Genomic DNA, 6,453 nt, shown 5'->3' with positions numbered 1-6,453 from the left:
GATCTCCAGGATCAAGAGAAAACAGCATTCACATGCCCATCTGGAGTATTTCCATACAGAAGGATGCCATTTGGTCTGTGCAATGCACCTGCAACCTTTCAAAGATGCATGCTCTCTATTTTCTCTGATATGGTGGAAAAATTTTTGGAAGTCTTCATGGATGACTTTTTAGTGTTTGGAGACTCATTCAGCTCCTGTCTTGACCATTTAGCACTTGTTCTAAAGAGATGCCAAGAGACTAATCTGGTTTTAAACTGGGAGAAATGTCAGTTTATGGTGACTGAAGGAATTGTCCTTGGGCACAAAATTTCGAACAAAGGAATAGAGGTGGATCAAGCTAAGGTGAAGGTAATTGAAAAATTACCACCACCTGCCAATGTTAAGGCAATCAGAAGCTTTCTGGGGCATGCAGGATTCTATAGGAGGTTTATAAAAGATTTTTCAAAAATTGCCAAACCTCTGAGTAATCTGCTAGCTGCTGACACGCCATTTATCTTTGATAAAGAGTGTCTGCAGGCGTTTGAGACTCTGAAAGCTAAGTTGGTCACATCACCAGTCATCTCTGCACCAGACTGGACATTACCATTTGAACTAATATGTGATGCCAGTGACCATGCCATTGGTGTAGTGTTGGGACAAAGGCATGACAAGCTTCTGCACGTCATTTACTATGCCAGTCGTGTTTTAAATGATGCATAGAAGAACTACACAACCACAGAAAAAGAGTTACTTGCAGTGGTTTACGCCATTGACAAGTTCAGATCTTATTTAGTAGTATCAAAAGTGATTGTGTACACTGACCATGCTGCTCTTAAATATATACTCACAAAGCAGGATTCAAAACCCAAACTCATCAGATGGGTGTTGCTTCTGCAGGAGTTTGATATAGAAAAAAGAGACAGAAAAGGGGACAGAGAACCAAGTAGCAGATCATCTGTCTCGAATAGAACCAGTAGAAGGGGCGTCCCTCCCTCTTACTGAAATCTCTGAAAACTTTCCGGATGAGCACTTCTTTGCCATCCAGGAAGTGCCATGGTTTGCAGATATTGCAAACTACAAGGCAGTAAGATTCATACCCAAAGAGTACAGTAGGCAATAAACAAAGAAATTGATCACGGATGCAAAGTACTATCTTTGGGATGAACCATATCTCTTCAAGAGATGTGCAGACGGAGTAATCCTTAGATGTGTGCCTAAAGAAGAAGCACAGAAGATCCTCTGGCACTGCCATGGATCACAGTATGGAGGACATTTTGGAAGTGAGCGAACAGCTACAAGAGTACTCCAATGTGGCTTCTACTGGCCTACTCTCTATAAAGACTCCCGAGTGTTTGTACTTAATTGTGACAGTTGCCAAAGATCTGGCAATCTGCCTCACAATCATGCCAAGCCTCAACAAGGGATCTTGGAGATTGAGTTGTTTGATGTATGGCACTTATATTCTGGTGGCAGTGGATTATGTATCCAAATGGGTGGAAGCTATTGCAACACCCACTAATGATACTAAAACAGTGCTGAAATTCCTCCAGAAATACATCTTCAGCAGATTTGGTATCCCTAGAGTACTAATCAGTGATGGAGGCACTCATTTCTGCAATAAACAACTTTACTCTGCTTTGGTTCGATATGGAGTTAGCCACAGGGTAGCTACTCCATATCATCCACAGACAAATGGGCAAGCTAAAGTCTCTAATAGAGAACTTAAAAGAATCCTGGAACGGACTGTGATTAACCATAGAAAGGATTGGACAAGAAGCTTGGATGATGCTCCGTAGGCATACAGAACAGCATTCAAGATACCTATAGGAACTTCTCCATACCAGCTGGTGTATGGAAAGGCCTGTCACTTGCCAGTGGAACTGGAACATAAGGCCTATTAGGCAACCAGATTCCTAAACCTTGATGCCAAGTTAGCTGGAGAAAAATGATTGCTCCAGTTAAATGAGGTAGAGGAATTCAGACTCAATGCTTTCTAAAATGCAAAAATTTACAAAGAGAAGGCAAAAAGATGGCATGATAAGAAACTATCATCCAGAGTCTTTGAGCCAGGGCAGAAAGTTCTGCTGTTTAATTCTAGGCTCAGATTATTCCCCGGAAAATTAAAGTCCCGGTGGAGAGGCCCATATGTGATTACAAGTGTATCACCATATGGATACGTGAAGCTTCAGGATAATGATTCTAACAAAAAATTCATTGTTAATGGACAGAGAGTTAAACATTATCTTGAAAGCAATTTTGAGCAAGAATGCTCAAAACTGAGACTTGATTAAAGCTCAGTATTAGTCCAGCTAAAGACAATAAAGAAGCGCTTGCTGGGAGGCAACCCAGCCATTTACAAAGCTTATTTGTCAATTAATTGATTTTTACAGGTTTATGTTAATTATCTTCAAGGTAAAATAGCAATTGCTTGAGTTCACGGAGTTACAGAAGGATTCAGAGGATAAAACAGCAAAAAGAAGCTCACTGGTGCAAAAAAATGCCAGTAAGAGCTGTTTTGGGCGCTGAACGCCCAAAAGAAGCACTTACTGGGCGTTCAACGCCAGTAAGGATAGCCATCTGGGTGTTAAATGCCTGAAAGAAGCATCTTCTGGGCGTTGAACGCCAGAAAGAAGCACTTCTGGGCGTTCAACGCCAGATTTATAGCGTCCTGGCGTTCAGAAAAACGCCTAGTGACAAAGGAATTCCTGGCGTTCAACGCCAGCTAGAAGCAACAGTTGGGCGTTGAACGCCCAGGAGAAGCTGCAAATGGGCGTTAAATGCCCAAAACATGCAGCGTTTGGGCGTTTAACGCCAGGATTGTGGGGAGGAGGTAATTTCGTTTTTAATTCACATTTTTCAAAATTTTTATATCCCAATTCATGATTTCTTGCATAAACATGTTACAAACTCTCATCCTTCAATTCCAAAAATTTTAATCCTAATTTCTAAAATCCCTTTTTCAAAAATATCAAATGTATCTTAATTTATAAACACAAATCCTTTTCAAATCCCATCCAACTCCTTTTCAAATTTTTTTTTAAAAAAACTCAATTATCTTTTAAAATCTTTTTCAAAATAAAAATTCAGATTTATCTTTTTCAAATATCATTCACAACTTTTTAATTTTAAATTATATCTTTTTCTTATCATATTTATCTTTTATAAATCATATCTTCTATCTTATCTTTCTTCAAAATTTTCGAAAATCCACCCCCTTCCTTTAAATCCACATTTGGCCTCCCTCCTCTCATCCACCATTCGATACTAGCTCTCCTTCTATCCCTCTTCTTTCCTTTATTTTGCTTGAGGACAAGTAAACCTCTAAGTTTGGTGTGTTTATCCGTGATCACTAAACCATATTCACTAAGATCATGGCTCCTAAAGGAAAACAACCCACTCCAAGAGGCAAGAAAGAGAGTATTCCAAAACCACTTTGGAATCAAGAGAAGCTCTTAAAAAAATATGCAGACTATTACCACAAAATAATGGGTCTGAAATCAGTGATCCCAGAAGTTAAATTTGATCTGAAAGAAGACGAATATCCAGAGATACAGAAGCTGAAGCACCAGAAGCTGTCTCTTGAAGGACCAGACACCCCACAGGTTGAAGGAGCACCCATCATCTTCCAAACTAAAGGTTGTTGAGTTCTAATCTTAGTCTTAACTCTGTAATAATTGTTCTTACTAGGAATTTACCTTAGAAGTTATATATTAGTAGTAGTAATTAGTATCTCTATTTTGATTTTATCTCCAATTAAACTATAATTTATTTTTCTCATCATCATCAAACATGAATAAAATAGTAGATTTTTAGAATAAAAAGGTAATATTTTTATTCTTTCGAGTTCTTAATAAGGAAACTTCTAATTATTTATATGTGGTGGCAATACTTTGTCTTCTGAATGAATGACTGAATAGTGCATATTTTTTATATTGAATTTTATGAATGTTAAAATTGTTGGCTCCTAAAAAAATGATGAACAAGAGAAATGTTATTGATGATCTGAAAAATCATGAAATTTATTCTTGAAGCAAGAAAAAGCAGTAAAAAACAAGCTTGCGAAAAAAAGAAAAAAACAAAAAAAGAAAAAAAAAAGAAAAAGAGGTAGAAAAAGCCAATAGCCCTTTAAACCAAAAGGCAAGGGTGAAAAGGATCCAAGGCTTTGAGCATCAATGGATAGGAGGGCCCAAGGAAATAAATATAGGCCTAAGCGGCTAAATCAAGCTGTCCCTAACCATGTGCTTGTGGCATGCAGGTCCAAGTGAAAGGCTTGAGACTGAGTGGTTAAAGTCGTGATCCAAAGCAAAAGAGTGTGCTTAAGAACTCTGGACACCTCTAATTTGGGACTCTAGCAAAAAGCTAAGTCACAATCTAAAAAGGTTCACCCAGTTATGTGTCTGTGGTATTTATGTATCCGGTGGTAATAATGGAAAACAAAGTGCTTAGGGCCTCGGCCAAGACTCATAAAGTAGCTGTGTTCAAGAATCAACATACTAAACTAGGAAAATCAATAATACTATCTGAATTCTGAGTTCCTATGGATGCCAATCATTCTAAATTTCAAAGGATAAAGTGAGATGCCAAAACTGTTCAGAAGCAAAAAGCTACTAACCCCGCTCATCTAACTAGAATATTAGCTTCACTTAAAACTCTGAGATATTATTGCTTCTTAATTTCTTTTTATCCTATTTTATTTATCTAGTTGCTTGGGAACAAGCAACAGTTTAAGTTTGGTGTTGTGATGAGCGGATATTTTATACGCTTTTTGGGGGTAATTTCATGTAGATTTTGGTATGTTTTAGTTAGTTTTTAGTATAATTTTATTAGTTTTTAGGCAAAATTCATATTTTTGAACTTTACTATGAGTTTGTGTGTTTTTCTATAATTTCAGGTATTTTCTTGCTGAAATTGAGGGAGCTGAGCAAAAATCTGATTTAGGTTGAAAAAGGAATGCTGATGTTGTTGGATTCTGACCTCCTTGCACTCGGAATGGATTTTTTGGAGCTACAGAAGTCCAATTGGCGCGCTCTCAATTAGTTTGGAAAGTAGACATCCAGGACTTTCCAACAATATATAATAGTTCATACTTTGGGCGAAGATAGACGACGTAAACTAGCGTTCAACGCAAATTCTATGTTGCAGTCTGGCGTTCAGCGCCAAAAACAGGTTGCAAGTTGGAGTTCAACGCCAGAAACAGGCTACAACCTGGCGTTCAACTCCAGAAACAGCCCAGGCACGTGAGAAGCTTAAGTCTCAGCCCCAGCACACACCAAGTGGACCCCAGAAGTGAATTTCTACACTATCCATCTTAGTTTACTCATTTTCTGTAAACCTAGGTTACTAGTTTAGTATTTAAATAACTTTTAGAGATTATTTTGTACCTCATGATATTTTTAGATCTGAATTTTATACTCTTTGACGGCATGAGTCTCTAAACTCCATTGTTGGGGGTGAGGAGCTCTGTAGCGTCTCGATGAATTAATGCAATTATTTCTATTTTCCATTCAAACATGCTTGTTCCTATCTAAGATGTTCATTCGCACTTCACTATGAAGAAGGTGATGATCTGTGACACTCATCACCTTCCTCAATCTATGAACGTGTGCCTGACAACCACCTCCGTTCTACATTAGATTGAATGAGTATCTCTTAGATTCCTTAATTAGAATCTTCGTGGCATAAGCTAGAATTGTTGGCGGCATTCATGAGGATCCGGAAAGTCTAAACCTTGTCTGTGGTATTCCGAGTAGGATTCTGGGATTGGATGACTGTGACGAGCTTTAAACTCGCGAGTGTTGGGCGTAGTGACAGACGCAAAAGAATCAATGGATCCTACTCCGACATGATCGAGAACCAACAGATGATTAGCCGTGCTGTGATAGAGCATTTGGACCATTTTTACTGAGAGGATGGGAGGTAGCCATTGACAACGGTGACACCCTACATACAGCTTGCCATGGAAGGAGCCTTGCATTTATGAAAGTGAGAAAGCATTATGTTACAGGAATTCAGAAGACAAAGCATCTCCAAAACTCTAACATATTCTCCATTATTGAGTAACAATTACTTATTCCAAACACTTTCATTTTTTACAATTAAATTCAAAGAACCTTATTGGCATCCTGACTAAGATTAATAAGATAACCATAGCTTGCTTCATACCAACAATCTCCGTGGGATCGACCCTTACTCACGTAAGGTATTACTTGGATGACCCAGTGCACTTGCTGGTTAGTTGTGCAGATTGCAAAAGTGTGATTGCAATTTCGTGCATCATGTACCTTTTCTTTCAAAATGTGAAATAATTTTTCCTTAAGTCTTTCATGCTTTATATACAATGTATTAGAAGGTGTTTCTAATCATACTTTTAAAAATTGTAAGTGTCATGATGGGTGAAATTGTGATCATCAATGGCGCCATCAACATGGTACGCTCAATTGCAATCTCAACTCTTTATCACAACTTCGCACAACT

This window comes from Arachis duranensis, chromosome 10 (assembly GCF_000817695.3).
Source record: "Arachis duranensis cultivar V14167 chromosome 10, aradu.V14167.gnm2.J7QH, whole genome shotgun sequence".
In the NCBI taxonomy this organism is placed as follows: Eukaryota; Viridiplantae; Streptophyta; class Magnoliopsida; order Fabales; family Fabaceae; genus Arachis; species Arachis duranensis.
The sequence above is the reverse complement of the archived record's forward strand: the minus strand, read 5'-3'. Positions refer to the sequence as shown.